The 15,389-nt window shown below is 38.7% G+C and overlaps 1 pseudogene; it reads left to right on the plus strand.

The window, feature by feature from the left end:
• Positions 1–4,605: 4,605 nt before the first annotated feature.
• LOC140989466 (E3 ubiquitin-protein ligase UPL1-like) lies at positions 4,606–15,349 on the plus strand (annotated as a pseudogene).
• The last annotated feature ends 40 nt before the right edge of the window (positions 15,350–15,389 follow it).

Genomic DNA, 15,389 nt, shown 5'->3' on the forward strand with positions numbered 1-15,389 from the left:
GCCAACAAGTTAAAGCCGAGCATCAAAGACCAGCAGGGAAATTGAAGCCACTCCCTATTCCCGAGTGGAAATGGGAAAATGTCACCATGGACTTCGTCGTGGGTTTGCCAAAGACAATTAAGGGATTTAATGCTATATGGGTGATAGTTGATCGTCTTACTAAATCAGCGCACTTTCTACCTATCAAGACGACCTTCACCATGATTCAGTACGCCGAGTTGTATATTCGAGAGATAGTTCGTTTGCATGGGATTCCTGTATCCATTGTTTCTGATAGAGATCCGAGATTCACGTCATCTTTCTGGAAAAGTCTACATGCAGCGATGGGGACCAAGTTATTATTCAGTACAGCATTTCATCCTCAGACCGATGGACAGTCAGAAAGAGTTATACAGATTTTGGAAGATCTACTTCGAGCATGTGTTATTGATTTCCAAGGCAGTTGGGAACCAAAATTACCTCTAGTGGAGTTCACCTACAATAATAGCTATCAATCATCAATCGGGATGGCTCCTTTTGAGGCACTTTATGGAAGAAAATGTAGATCTCCTATACATTGGGACGAAGTGGCTGAAAGAAGAGAGATCGGTCCAGATGTGATTGAAGAGACTACCGAGCTTATAGTCAAAATCCGCGATAGAATGAAGACGGCGCAAAGCCGACAAAAGAGTTATGCAGTCGAACGACGAAGGGACTTGGAGTTTGCAGTGGGCGACCATGTATTTGTGAAAATAGCACCTATGAAGGGTGTTATGCGCTTTGGCAAGAAAGGCAAGCTTAGTCCAAGATTTATAGGTCCGTTTGAGATTTTGGAAAGGATTGGGACACTAGCGTATAGAGTGGCTTTGCCACCAGCGCTTTCAGGAGTTCACAATGTGTTCCATATTTCAATGCTGCGGAAATACATGTCGAATCCGTCGCATGTACTTAATTATGAGCCTCTCCAACTAACTTCAAATATGACGTATGAAGAAAGACCAGTCCAGATCTTAGCAAGGCAAGAAAGGCGATTGCGGAACAGAGTCATTCCAATGGTCAAGGTCAAGTGGCTGAATCATTCGGAAGAGGAAGCTACTTGGGAAACCGAGAGAGACTTGAAGAGCCGCTATCCAGATCTATTCGGTAAGTTCTAATTTCGAGGACGAAATTTCATTTAAGGGGGGAGGAATTGTAAGGTCCAAATTTAAGACGACGTGCTCCAACGACATGCAAATCTAGGAAATTATGAAAAATGAGTAATTAATTCATTTTAGTTGCTAATTAATTATATGACATAATTGTTTATATTCTATTTGAGATTTTATTGTCATCATGCATTAAATTGGTATTTTTAGGAATATTCAAGTGACGATCGAGGAACGGGGACCGATGGCTAAAATGTAAAATATTTTTATTAAATGATTATTTTTGATTATTTAAAATATGGGTGATGCTTTTTAGAACTTTTGAATATAATAGGGTTTTGAGGTGATTTTATACTCCGGGACGTAATTTTTATCGGTGTTGGATTTTCAACTAAAATACGAGCTTTTAAGCAACCCGGCCATTTAATTCACGAACTTATTTTACCAAGACCATTTTTATGATTTTATTAAGTTCTAATTATTACTTATAATGTGCTTAAATTAATTGGCTTGATAGGCCTAGAGATTAATTAATGATTTAATTAGAGTTTACATTAAATAAATCACACAAACCCTATTCCATACACACAAAAACTCACGCCACCCTCTTTTGCAAAACAAAAACTCTTTCCCCCACCCCATATACTCACGACACACATACACACATATTGGAAGAGGATTTTCGAAGGGTTTCAAGAGAACAAAAGCTAAGGTTTCGATCCGTTCTTCGACGTCAACGATTATTCGAGCGTATAACACGCGAAGGCACGCCATAATTCTTCTTTTTCTCATCTTTCACACCATAGTATTTATTTAATTGTGTTTTTGCATGAAAAACAAGTGCATCATAATACAAATTTGTTTTTGTGGCATATGTTAATTTTAAAGCTTGTAATTGCATCCAAAATCATGTTTAATATGATCTAAAGGGGCTGCCATGATTAGGATATGTTTGAGGGATGTTTTTGCATGATTTCAAGATTCCTAAAACCCACCAAAACGTTGCAAATTTAATAGAACACAAAGCTGGAAACCAATTGTTTATTATGGTAGCATGTGTGTTCGGTGGAAGAAATAATCGATTCATGGGGGTGAGTNACTGGTGTTGTGCGCCTGGCTGCTGCGTGGGTTCAGGGGCTCGGGGCTGGTTGGGTCGAGTCTGGGCATGGTCCATGGATGTCTAGGGTGAGGTGGGCTCGATGGTTAACTAGCTGGAAGGGTCCTAGTTGAGTTAGGAGTCCTAGAAGTGCAAGGTGACACACACACATGTATGCAGAATGTTGGGTCACGTTTTAGAAGGTTTTGGGTCCGGCCAAGGCTGGTTTATGGGCTTGGGCTTGCACAATAGGGTCCCTAGATGGGTTGGCTAGGTTTTGGCTCGAGGTAGCTCGGGCGTGGCTCGAGTAAATTGAGAGATGGCTCGATGGGTTCACTAGGGTGTCAATACTTCGAATTTAAGAGCAAAAATTGAATCTAAGGGTCCACGGGTGTGGCTCATGACTTGGAAGGGTAGAATAAATACTAAAAATGTTATATTTAAAATTTGGGATCAAAATATTGAGTTTTGGATTTATTCGGAATTTAATCGCCGCACGAAACGTCAATTAACGAGTTAATTGAAAAGCCTAGTTTTAGGCTTTATAAAATTATGAAAAATTAGGTTTAAGCTTAAATAATTATTATAAGTCTAAGTTTTTAATTTGGGAATTTTATATGAAAGTTTGGTTTAATTCGGGATTAAAACGCATTAAAACGTTATATTTAAAGATAAATTTAAAAGTCATCGAATTAAGCTAAATAAAAATATGAGAAAATTCTTGTAGGCTTAAATAATTATTTGGGGCATGTTAGAGTCATGAAATCAAGAAAAAAGTCGAAAACTTAAAAAGTCGAGTCCAGGGGTAAAACGGTCTTTTTGCACCGAGAAATTAGTAAAGGTCATGGCAGTGCCCTAAATGCTATTTTTATGATATTATGATTATTTTTAATTGATTATGAAATGTTCATGATTAAATGATGATTTTTAAATGTCTATTTGATTTTTATGATTTAAGGAAGACATTTAAAATACATGTTGCATGCTTGGTTTCAAAATGGAAAATGTAAATATTATTCAGGATTTTTCTAAAGTGATGTGAATGAAAAATGTTGAAGGATGTGAAGTGATTGTGACTAATTCGTTAATGTTGGCGACGTCGTGAGGGTTATGGTCCCAGTGGGAGCCCGACGATCGTGTTTCCATCATTGCGAATATGTGGTAACGGTTATGTGGTAACGGAAGAATGGGAATATCGTGAGGGGAAAAGGCCCCAGAGGGAGCCCCGACGATCGTATTTCTATTCGAATCATGATAGGCCAGGGCCCAGTTGACCAGTGAGAGTGTTGCTGGTGTCCCCCGCCGCCCAGTACTGTGGTTATATGTAGATGGATCCATCGACCTTCACAATCATGATCAGGAAAGTCACAATTATCGATCTGAATTCAACAAAGGAAAAGGAAATGGAAAAGGAAAAATGTTTATGATCATGTTAAAAAGATTTTTGTCATGATAAGGAAAAAGATCATGGTTATTTTTGCATATCGTGAAATGTATTTTTACTTACAAGTATTTTCACTCTTGCATGTGGTTTTATACTTATTATTTGTTATCAAGATTATGGTGTGTTGAGTCTTTAGACTCACTAGGTGTGATGGATGCAGGTGAGTTTGAGGGAGGTCTTGACGGATGATCTGACTGGACTGAAGGCGCACACAACCCGAAGACCAGCGTTTCTTTTATTCCGCATTATGACTTTTGACTCATGATTTATGGTTAAAGATTTTTAAGACAATTTATTTATATTTGAGAGGTTTAGTATGTGCTTTACCTTTCAAACTATTGTTTTTAGGTTTGGTAAAACAAATTGACAATTTCATTTTTATGACTATTTCATTGATTTCTAAAAATCCTAGTTGGTTGATGTTTCATTTTAAAGCGTAAAATATTTTATAAAAGAATATTTTCATGGGATGGACGGAAAAAAAAAATTTTTAGCACTTTTAAAGCAATAAAAAGGACAGACATTTCATTTAGTTAGCTGTGTTAGGGTTAAATCGGATTGTAATGAGTGTTAAAATTGAAAATTTGGAAGAAAAAGAAATAGGAAAGTAAGAATATATTTGGAAATTAACCCTTGATTTGATATTTAAGACCAAATTTGATTATCATATTTTTGAGTATGTCTCTTGTGAGACGGTCTCACGAATCTTTATCTGTAAGATGGTCAATCCTATCGATATTCACAATAAAAAGTAATACTCTTAGCATAAAAAGTAATACTTTTTCATTGATAACCCAAATAAGAGATCCGTCTTATAAAATACGATCCGTGAGACTGTCTCACACAAGTTTTTGCTCATATTTTTTTTTTAAAAAAATCCCTCAATAAATAATTACAATAAAATTAGCAATTGATGTCAAATGCATTTCCATTATTATTATTTTATTTATTTTTATGGGAAAAATTCCCTTTTCTTTCCACCACCTCACGAAAATCCTATGCGATCAAAATCGCATACAAAAACCCTTGTTCCGAAAACCCTGTAATTGATTCACACACAGAGTAGTTTTCTGTATTTGATTCGGATTTTCTCTAATTTTTTCAATCCCATAATATTTTTCCACCCTCTTCAAAAGCATCAATTCCCGTGTTCTTTCGTGTTCTGTGTCCTGATTTGTTATTGAATCGATTGATTCATTAGTTTGTGGTCGATTAACCCTTGAAGTGGGTAATGGGCACGTTTGATTGATAGCAAGAGATGAAGTTGAAGCGAAGGAGGGCACTTGAAGTGCTCGGTGGAATTATTTTCTTGCTCATCTTTGATGTGTCTGCTTGATTGAATTTCTTCCGGGCGAAGTTTCCTTAATGGTTGATTTTTCTTGCTGAACTTGTTTCGATAACATGGTAATGCATTGCTTGAGAAGTTCTAGTTAGCGGGGAATGTCTTGTTTTAATGTAAATTCATCTAAAAGGTCAATCTTTTGCGTGTCGCAAAACTTTCTTTTGATTACATCAACATACCTGTTTCCTGTGATAATAATGTAATAATGGATTGCTACTCACAAGGGTTAATCTGTTATGAATAGTTTACACAGTGCGCCAGAGAATCGTCGTTAGAGAAAATAACACCTATATTTCTGTTTTTTTTAGCTGCTTATCTTTGAGCTCTAAATTCTTCTCTAATCCATATGATTTTTTTTCAAAAATTATTTGGTTAGTGATCTTCTACTTTCTTTTGTGTTTTTCTTTGTCCCTTTCTCGATTTGTTTTTATATTTTTTACTATTTTTGGGATAATTGATATTCTTGCCTGTTTTTTTTTATGCAGCCTTGTAAGATTAAAACCTTTATCAACAATGTTACCGCTACACCGCCAGAGAATATAGAAGATTCTCTGAAAAGTTTCTTTTGGGTGTTTGACAAGGTGCATATTTAAATCCGGCAAACTATGCAAATTCATTCCTCCTGCTTTGATAATAATGATACTTGTAATTCCAGGGAGATTTTCATCACTGGGTTGACTTGTTTAATCATTTCGATACCTATTTTGAGAAATACATCAAGCCAAGGAAGGATTTGCAGCTTGGGGACAACTCTTTAAAATCTGATCTACGTTTCCCAAGGGAAGCTGTTCTACACATTCTTCGTGTCATAAGGATAATATTAGAAAATTGCACCAATAAACATTTTTACAGCTCTTATGAGGTTACTTTCTTTACCCTCATTCGGCCACATGGATAGTTATTTCTGAGAAGCTTAATTTAATGATTTATGCGGTTATCTAAATAGGATAAAGCTAAAAACTCCTCGGTGTTAGCCCATATGTTTGTCATTGCACTTGATAGAAGTTGCTATTAACTTTTGTAATGGGTAACGCTTACTCCAGACTAGGGATTTCTCAACCAGAAACCAAAGTCTAATCAGTTCATTTTTTAAAATCTAATATGCCCATGATGTTTTGTATCCACTCAATCGCTTTTACGATGTTAAAAAATCATACTAAGTGCATATTGTTGGTAATTAATGAGGGAAAAAACTAATAGTCGTCTAGGTGGTCAGTTTTTGTTGATTTTGCCTTTGATGGTGGGAAAGTTGGAAGGTGGTTGATTTGCAAGGTAGGATGAGTGAGAGAGGAGGGAGGTAGTTGTTCGATAGATCAAAGAAGGAGGGGGGGATTGATTTTAGATGGTGGGGATACATATCTATTGCCAGTGTTCTTTAATATCTGAGATCGCAATCTTTTAAGCTTCTTGCATTCAAGAAAACCAAACACTATAAATATAATTCTGCCTCTAGATAAAGTTCTTACATATTTTAATTTCGCTGTTGTTGCCCTAGTTTATATGTATTGTCATTTTTGCCATAGACTCGCACTTCATTGCTTGCTTTATGTGTTTCAATTATGTCATCTTGATCAAATTTTTTTAATGGCTGTGCAGCATCACTTATCGTCTTTGCTTTCTTCCACTGATTCGGATGTTGTGGAGGCTTCTCTACAAACTTTGGCTGTTTTTTTGAAGAAATCTAATGTAAAATACAATTTAATAGATGCTTCTATATGCTCAAGATTATTTGCTTTTGCCCAAGGATTGGGGGGGGAGGGGGGAGGGAAGATGATTTTGGATTGATTTCATGTGCTTTACAAAATGGATTGGACCCAATTGCTTTTGAGTTGGGTTGCTCTCTGCATTTTCAGTTTTATGCTGTGAGCAAAACTGCTAATGAATCCACTTCTTCTAAGCAAACGACCAGAGGTTTACAAGTCATACACATATATGAAGTTGACACTATGAAGGAGTCCGACCTTGAACTTCTTAATAAGTTAGTCGTACAGTATAAAGTTCCGCATGATTTGAGGTTTTCTCTTCTGACAAGATTGCGTTTTGCTAGGGCCTTTATCTCAGTAGTTAAACGCCATCATTTCACATGCATCCGCCTCTATGATTTTATAGTTCTTGTTCAAGCCTGCAGTGATACTGATGACCTGATTTCTTACTTGAACACTGAGCCAGAGTTCATCAACAAATTGGTTACCTTGTTGAGCTATGAAGATGCAATACCTGGAAAAATTCGGATTTTATGCATTCTTTCTATGGTTGCCCTTTGTCAAGATAGGTCTCGTCAGCCGACAATATTGTCTGTTGTCACATTGGGGAGGGAGGGCACCGTGGTATTCTATCTAGCCTTATGCTGAAAGCTGTTGATTCTGTTGTGAACAATCCATCAAAGTGTTCTATTGTTTTTGCGGAGTGTCTGTTATCTCTTATTATGATGTTAGTATCATCTTCATCAGGTTGCTCAGCCATGCGTGAAGCGGGATTTATGCTGACTCTTTTACCTGTACTGAAAAAGATGTGAATCCTCAGCACTTGCATTTGGTTAGCACAGCTGTGCATGTTCTAGAAGCATTTATGGATTACAACAACCCTGCTGCTGCTCTTTTTCGAGATTTGGGAGGTTTGGATGACACAAAGACTCGCCTGATGGTAGAAGTATCTTATATTGAAAATGGTTCAAAGCAACATAACATTTCTGTTGACCTTGACTGTGCTGGCCGTGGTGGTTCACAAATTATGACATATACTTTTGCTGATCTTGATAGTTCGCTACCTCTTTTTTCTGAAGCTTTGGTTTCATATCACCGTCGGTTGTTGATGAAAGCCTTATTGCGTGCTATATCTCTTGGTACTTATGCACCTGGGACAAAAACTCACGTGTATGGCTCCGAAGAGAGCCTGTTGCCACGTTGTATATGCATAATATTTAAAAGAGCAAAAGACTTTGGTGGTGGTGTATTTTCATTGGCAGCTACTCTCATGAGTGATTTAATTCACAAAGATCCTACTTGTATCTCTGTCTTAGATGGAGCAGGTCTTCCTTCCGCTTTTATAGATGCTATTATGGATTGTGTTCTTTGTTCTGTTGAGGCGATTACTTGTATACCACAATGTCTTGATGCTCTTTGTTTGAACAAAAATGGTCTTCAGGCTGAGAAAGAATGTAATGCTTTGAGGTGCTTTGTAAAAGTTTTTACATCCAAAACATACCTACGAGCCCTTGCTGCTGATACTCTTGGCTCGTTATCTAGTGGTTTGGATGAACTAATGCGCCATGCTTCCTCATTGCGTGGCGAATGAGTTGATATGCTGATTGAAATACTGAACAATATTGCAAAAATTGGATCTGGGCTTGAAGCAGCTTCTCAGTCTACACATTCTTTAAGCTGTTCTGAACCTGTTCCCATGGACATTGAATCTGAGAATAGATATTTGCCCTTTGTAGATGTTAGAGATTCACATAAACCCGAAAGTGGATCATCGGAATTAATTCTGGATGCTTCATCGATGAATATGGAATCATTTTTGCCTGATTGTATTTCTAATGCTTCTCATTTTCTCGAATCAGTTCTTCAGAATTCTGATACATGCCGAATTTTTGTTGAAAAGAAAGGGATCGAGTGTGTCTTGCAATTGTTTACTTTACCTCTCATACCCCTTTCAGCTTCTCTTGGCCAAAGCATCACGGTTGCGTTTAAAAACTTTTCTCCTCAGCGTTCTACCTCACTTGCTCGTGCACTGTGTCTATTTATGAGAGACCATTTGAAGTTAAAAAATGAGCTTTTAACTTCAATGGGGGGATCCCAACTTGCTCAGATTGAATTTTCTGAAAGAGTAAAGATCTTGAGGTGTCTCTCCAGTTTGGAAGGCATCATGTACCTTTGCAATTCTTTGCTAAAAGGTACTACTACCATTATCTCTGAATTGGGTTTTGCTGATGCTGATGTGTTTAAGGATCTTGGCAAGGCTTATCGTGAAATTCTTTGGCAAGTATCTTTGTGTTGTGAGTTGAAAGTAGAGGAGAAGCGGAATGTTGAACCAGACCCTACAAGTGCAGATAGGGAACTGTCTACTGTCGTTGGAAGGGAGAGTGATGATGATGCTAATATTCCATCTATCAGGTACATTAATCCTACTGTTGTCAGAAATGCACCTAACTCACATTGGAGAGTTGAGCGTGAGTTTATACCAACGGTCCGTTCAAGTGAAGGTTCCGATCGTCGCAGTTGGCATAGTTTGGCTCGTCTTCGAGGTAGCAGGATTGGCAGGTGTTTGGAAGCTTTCCAAATGGATTATGAAGCTGGACCAAGTAATGCAGAGATTTCTTATTGTGAAATGAAGCAAAAAAATCCTGAAATACTAATTTTTGAAAACCTCAATAAGCTTGCTTCAACAATGCGCTCATTATTCACAGCTCTAGTGAAAGGTTTTACTTTCCCAAATCGTCGGAGGACTAAAACTGCATCCCTGGTCTCTGCTGCTAATAGTGTTGGAACTGCTTTGGCAAAAAAATTTCTCGAGGCCTTGGGTTTCTCGGGTTACTCCAACTCTAATGGACATGATATATCACTTTCAGTCAAGTGTCGCTATCTGGGGAAAGTTGTGGCTGACATTGCGGCTCTTACATTTGATAGTCGGCGGCACACTTGTTACAATGCTATGATTAATAATTTCTATGTCCATGGGACATTCAAGGAGCTTCTTACAACTTTTGAAGCAACAAGTCAGTTGCTTTGGACTCTTTCTTATGTTGTTTCGGCTTCCGGTCCTGATATTGTTAAGATTGGTGAGGGGGGAAACCATCTCAAAGCTCTTGTCTGCTTGATACGTTACGGAGTCATTGTCATGAACTTGAGTATTTTTTTAATTCTGGTTTGCTGTTATCTTCAACTTCTGCTTCTCAGATACTTGTGCAACCTGTTGATGTTGGTTTGTCATTGGGGTTGTTTCCTGTTCCAAAGGACCCAGAAGCAGTCATTTGCATGTTGTAGTCCCAAGTTTTAGATGTGATACGTCCCATTTGGTGTCATCCATTGTTTCCTAAATTTGGTCCATGTTTCATCACTTCAATCATTTCACTTATGATTCACGTGTGCAATGGTGTTAGTGATGTAAAACGGAGTCGTTGTGGGTTTTCTGGAGCTGTGAGCCAATGTTTTATTCCTCCTCCTGATGAAGCAATCATTGTGACCATAATTGAGATGGGCTTCTCAAGAGCGCGAGCAGAGGAAGCACTGAGAAGGGTGGAAACAAATAGTGTTGAGATGGCAATGGAATGGTTGTTTAATCATGCGGAAGATCCTGTGCAGTATGATGATGAGTTGGCTCGTGCACTAGCTTTATCTCTTGGTAGTTCATCAGAAATACCTAAGATTGATAGTGCTGATAAATCTGTGCATGTTCTAATAGAAGAGGGACAAGCAAAAGCACCTCCAGCTGATGACATCCTTGAACAACTATGAAATTGTTCCAAGGAAGTGATACATTGGCTTTCCGGCTGACAGATTTTCTTGTTACTGTTTGCAACCGAAACACCGGGGAAGACCGTATGAAAGCTATTTCTTATCTTGTTCAACAACTAAAGCTATACCCACTTGAGTTCTCCAAGGATAGCAGTCCACTGGGTATGATCTCACATACTTTAGCATTGATTATTTCAGAAGATGAAAGTGCTCGGGAAATCGCTGTGCAGAATGGGATTGTCTTAATTGTAATTGATATCTTGATGAATTTTATGGGCAAGAATGAGGCTTCAAATGGGCTTCTTGTTCCTAAATGTATTAGTGCGTTACTTCTCATCTTGGATAATCTGTCGCAGACCAGGCCTAAATTATGTGGTGATGGTATTGATGGAGCACAAAATGGTCCATCATCTGACTCAACAGAAAATAAATCTTCTGAGACAAAAAATAAATCAATTCCAATTGTTAAAGATAAGAATGACTCTGCTTTGGATGGATCTGAGTTTGAAGATATGCTTGGAAATCCAACTGGTTATTTGATGATGGAGGAGAGTTCTAAGGCACTAGTAATTGCTTGTGACCTGATAAAGAGACATGTACCACCAATGGTAATGCAGGCTGCTCTTCAGTTATGTGCTCGGCCAACAAAATCATATGTTCTGGCTTTGCAATTTCTCAAAAGTGGTGGCATGATTGCCCTTTTTGGCATTCCAAGAGGTAGTTTTTTTCCCAGATATGTTACCTTAGCTTCTGCTATCATCAGACATCTTCTTGAAGATCCTCAGGCATTGCAAACAGCCATTGAATTGGAGATAAGCCAAAATATTGGTGGAAATCGGCATGTTGGGGGCATATCTGTGAGAACATTTTTGACATCGATGGCACCGGTTATATCTAGAAATCCAGAGGTCTTCATGAGAGCGGCACTTTCCGTTTGTCAGTTGGAGTCATTGGGAGGGAGTTCCATTATCATGTTATCAAAAGATAAAGAGAAAGAAAAGCCAAAAGCATCTGGTGTTGAAGCTGGAGCATCTACTAATGAATGTCGTATTGTTGAAAATAAGGCTCATGATGGGTTTAGTAAGTACTCTAGTTTCAGCAAATCTTACTCAAGTGATTGATTTTCTCCTTGAATTTGTGTTGGCATAACCTATGAAGGAGGAGGATGGTTGCGCAGGTCATCTGAACACTATGGAGGTAGACGAAACTACCACCAAAAAGAAGGGTAGATTAAAGGTTGATGAGACGCTAAAATTTTGATCAGACGGTTTGGCAGACCAATTGGCATCCATAGCTAAGATGACTTTGGTGCTCAAATTATTGAGCGACATTTTACTGATGTATGTTCATGCTGAAGGAGTTATATTGAAACGAGATTTGGAAATTTCTCAACTGCGCATGTCTGGTCATATAGGCTATCTTGGACAAGGGGGCGTAATTCATCATATTCTGCATTGTCTTCTTCCCATTTCAATAGATAAATCTTTTGGCTCAGATGAATGGAGAGACAAACTTTCTGAAAAAGCTTCATGGTTTTTTGTTGTTTTGGCTGGCCGCTCTAGTGAAGGAAGGAGAAGGGTGTTCAACGAACTTTTCAAATCACTATCATCATTTTCACAAGTTGAGAATAATCCTTTTTGTAGCAGTCTGTTACCTGACAAGAAAATCCTTGCTTTTGTTGATTTGGTGTATTCCATTTTATCAAAGAATTCTTCTTCAAGAAACTTAACTGGATCTGGGTGTTCACCTGACATTGCGAAAAGTATGATAGATGATGGTATTGTGCATTGCTTATCAGATATTTTTCAAGCTATTGATTTGGACCACCCTGATGCGTCGAAAGTTGTGAATCTCATACTCAAGTCTTTGGAAAGCTTGACAAGGGCTGCTAATGCAAGCGAACAAGTTCTTAAATCTGATGTTCTAAATAAGAAAAAAATTATCGGCCCAAGTGGAAGGTCTGATGCTCAACATGATGGAATTCCAGCTTCTCAAGAATTGCAAACCACCGAGGATGGGAATGAGCAACATAGGGCCATTAGTAATACTGGTTTAGAAGCATATCCCCAAATTATCCCGCACAATGATGGTAATCAAACTACAAATTTGAATTTGTCCATGGAGCAAGAGATGGGAACTGAAGAGATTCCAAATGCTAGTCCACCTATGGAACTTGAGTTGGATTACATGCATGAGGAAATGGAAGAAACTCGTGCCTCACCCAATACAACACAGATTGAAATGACTTTCCTTGTGGAGAATAGAGTAGATCACGATATGAATGATGAAGAGGATGTCATGGGTGATGATGGTAAGGATGATGATGATGACGACGGAGAAGATGATGATGATGATGAAGATATAGCAGAAGACGGCACTGGTCTGATGACCCTGGCTGATACAGATGTGGAGGATCGTGATGATACTGGCATCAGAGATGAATATATTGATGATATGGTTGATGAAGAAGATGATTTCCATGAAAATCGTGTGATTGAGGTGAGGTCGAGGGAAGCCCTTGATGGCTTAGATCATTTGCAAGTACTTGGACAAACAGGAACTGGAGGAGGGTTAATCGATGTAGCTGAAACCTTTGAAGGTGTGACTTTTGATGACTTATTTGGAATGCGTCGATCTTTTGGTTTTGAGCGGCGGCGTCAAGCTAATAGAACTTCCTATGAAAGGTCAGTTACAGAAGGGAATGGTTTTCAACATCCTCTCCTTTTGAGGCCATCACATTCTGGGGATTCAGTGTCAGTATGGGCATCTAGTGGAAATACCTCCCAGGATTCAGAAGGCACTGAAAACCTTGATGTGGCCCATTTCTATATGTTTGATGTTTCCATTCTTCCTCATGAAAATTCTCCTAACATATTTGGTGACCGACTTGGTGGGTCTGTACCTCCCCCACTAGCTGATTTTTCTACTGGCTTAGAGTCCTTCCATGTGTCGGGTTGAAGGGGGCCAAGTGACGGCCGGTGGACTGATGATGGCCAACCCCAAGCTGGTGGACAAGCCACTGCAATTGCGCAGGCACTGGAAGAGAAATTCATTTCTCTATTGAGCAATGACGTTATTGCTGATAATGGTGATAAAGTTTCACAAAACTAGCAGTTCGAGATAAACAGGGGGGAGATTCCATCATTGCTGACAATCAACAGGAGGATATTGTTGATGCTCTGCAGAATGATGATCGGAGTCACAATAATGATGGTCAAGTTAATCAAGTAGTTGAACCTCGATTGCTTGAGATGGGCATCACAGAGGTCCTCGCTGAACAAGCTGGTGGGTGCCAACAAGCAAAGGAAAATGTTCCAAGTTTGATTGTTAGTGATGTAATTGAAATGGGGGGAGGAAATGCGTTTGGCAGCGAGTCATTGGAGACATCATCAGGTTTGATTGCTCAAAATGGAGTGCTCTTTGATATGACTTCAAGGGATGGCATTCCATCTCAAGATGAGGGTTCTGATACGTATTTTGTTCCAGATAATCAGTCCATTTCTCATACTCCATCGATTTCTGGATCATGTTTGCAAGTTTTTGGCAATCATCATGCTTCATCAAGTCTAGAAATTGATGATGTTGAAATGGGTATTCAAAAATTACCACGGTCCGAGATCAATCTAGAGGAGCCATCATTACAACAAAGTGGTTTGATTGTTCGGGATTCAGGTCAAGCAGATGAAAGTAGGTTGAATAACGAGGCTTCAAATTCAAATGGTATAGATCCAACATTTTTGGATGCGCTTCCAAAAGATCTCCGTGCAGAGGTTCTTGCTTCACAACGAGCTCAGCCTGCTCAGGCTCCAACTCCTACTTATATACCTCCTACTGTTGAAGATATAGATCCTGAGTTTTTGGCTGCTCTTCCACTTGATATTCAAGCTGAAGTGCTTGCCCAACAAAGAGTCCAAAGAATTGCACAACAATCGGATAGTCAGCCCGTTGATATGGAAAATGCATCAATTATTGCCACCTTTTCTGCTGATCTACGTGAAGAGGTTTGTTGTTTCAAATCATAGACCTATTGGCTTTGACCTAATTTGCTAATTTTTCTTCCATCCATCAGGTTCTTTTGACATCTTCAGAGGCTGTTTTATCTGCATTGCCATCTCCATTACTTGCTGAAGCACAAATGCTCAGAGACCGAGCTTTAAATCGTTATCATGCTCGCAGTTTGTTTGGAAATAGCCAGGGGCTCAATAGTCGAGGAAATAGATTGGGATTGGGCTTTGATTGGCGGACAGTGATGGACAGGAGTGTCGGAGTCACTATTGGTGGGGGATCTTCTCCAGTAGGTAACTTAAATTTGAAAGAGCTTGATGGAGAACCACTTTTGAACTCTAAAGGCTTGAAAGCATTAATCCGCCTATTACGACTGGCACATGTAGTTTAGAATCTCTGAACTTAAAAAATACCTTATTTCGTTGATTCCAGAATACAGACATTTGCTGCTTTTTTAGTATTCTCTTTGTTGTTTTGATCATGTGTGATACTGACATATTGTTGTGTGTCACCTTTAGCCTCTTGGGAAAGGTCTGTTGCAGAGACTTTTGTTAAACTTATGCACCCACAGTGAGACAAGAGCTATTCTGGTTTGTCTTCTGCTCGATATGATCAATCCTAAGTCTGTAGGTATAGCTGGTGGAGTGACTGCAAAAAATGCACACATGATTTATGGATGTCAGTCTGATATTAATGGTCGATCTCAATTGCGTGATGGTATGAGTAAATCTTTATTGTTGACGATGTCCAATATTTTGTGATTTGGATTTTCGTCTTACAAAAATAACCTTTTTTTTCCAAGGTGTTCCTCCAATTGTAATGCGACGGGTACTCGAGATTCTGACCTATATGTCTACAAATCATTCTGGCATTCTGACCTAATTTTGTTCATCTTAGAATGACTGATAGAAAAGTAATGCCA

The sequence above is a fragment of the Primulina huaijiensis genome, chromosome 12, assembly GCF_012295235.1.
Source record: "Primulina huaijiensis isolate GDHJ02 chromosome 12, ASM1229523v2, whole genome shotgun sequence".
Lineage (NCBI taxonomy): Eukaryota > Viridiplantae > Streptophyta > Magnoliopsida > Lamiales > Gesneriaceae > Primulina > Primulina huaijiensis.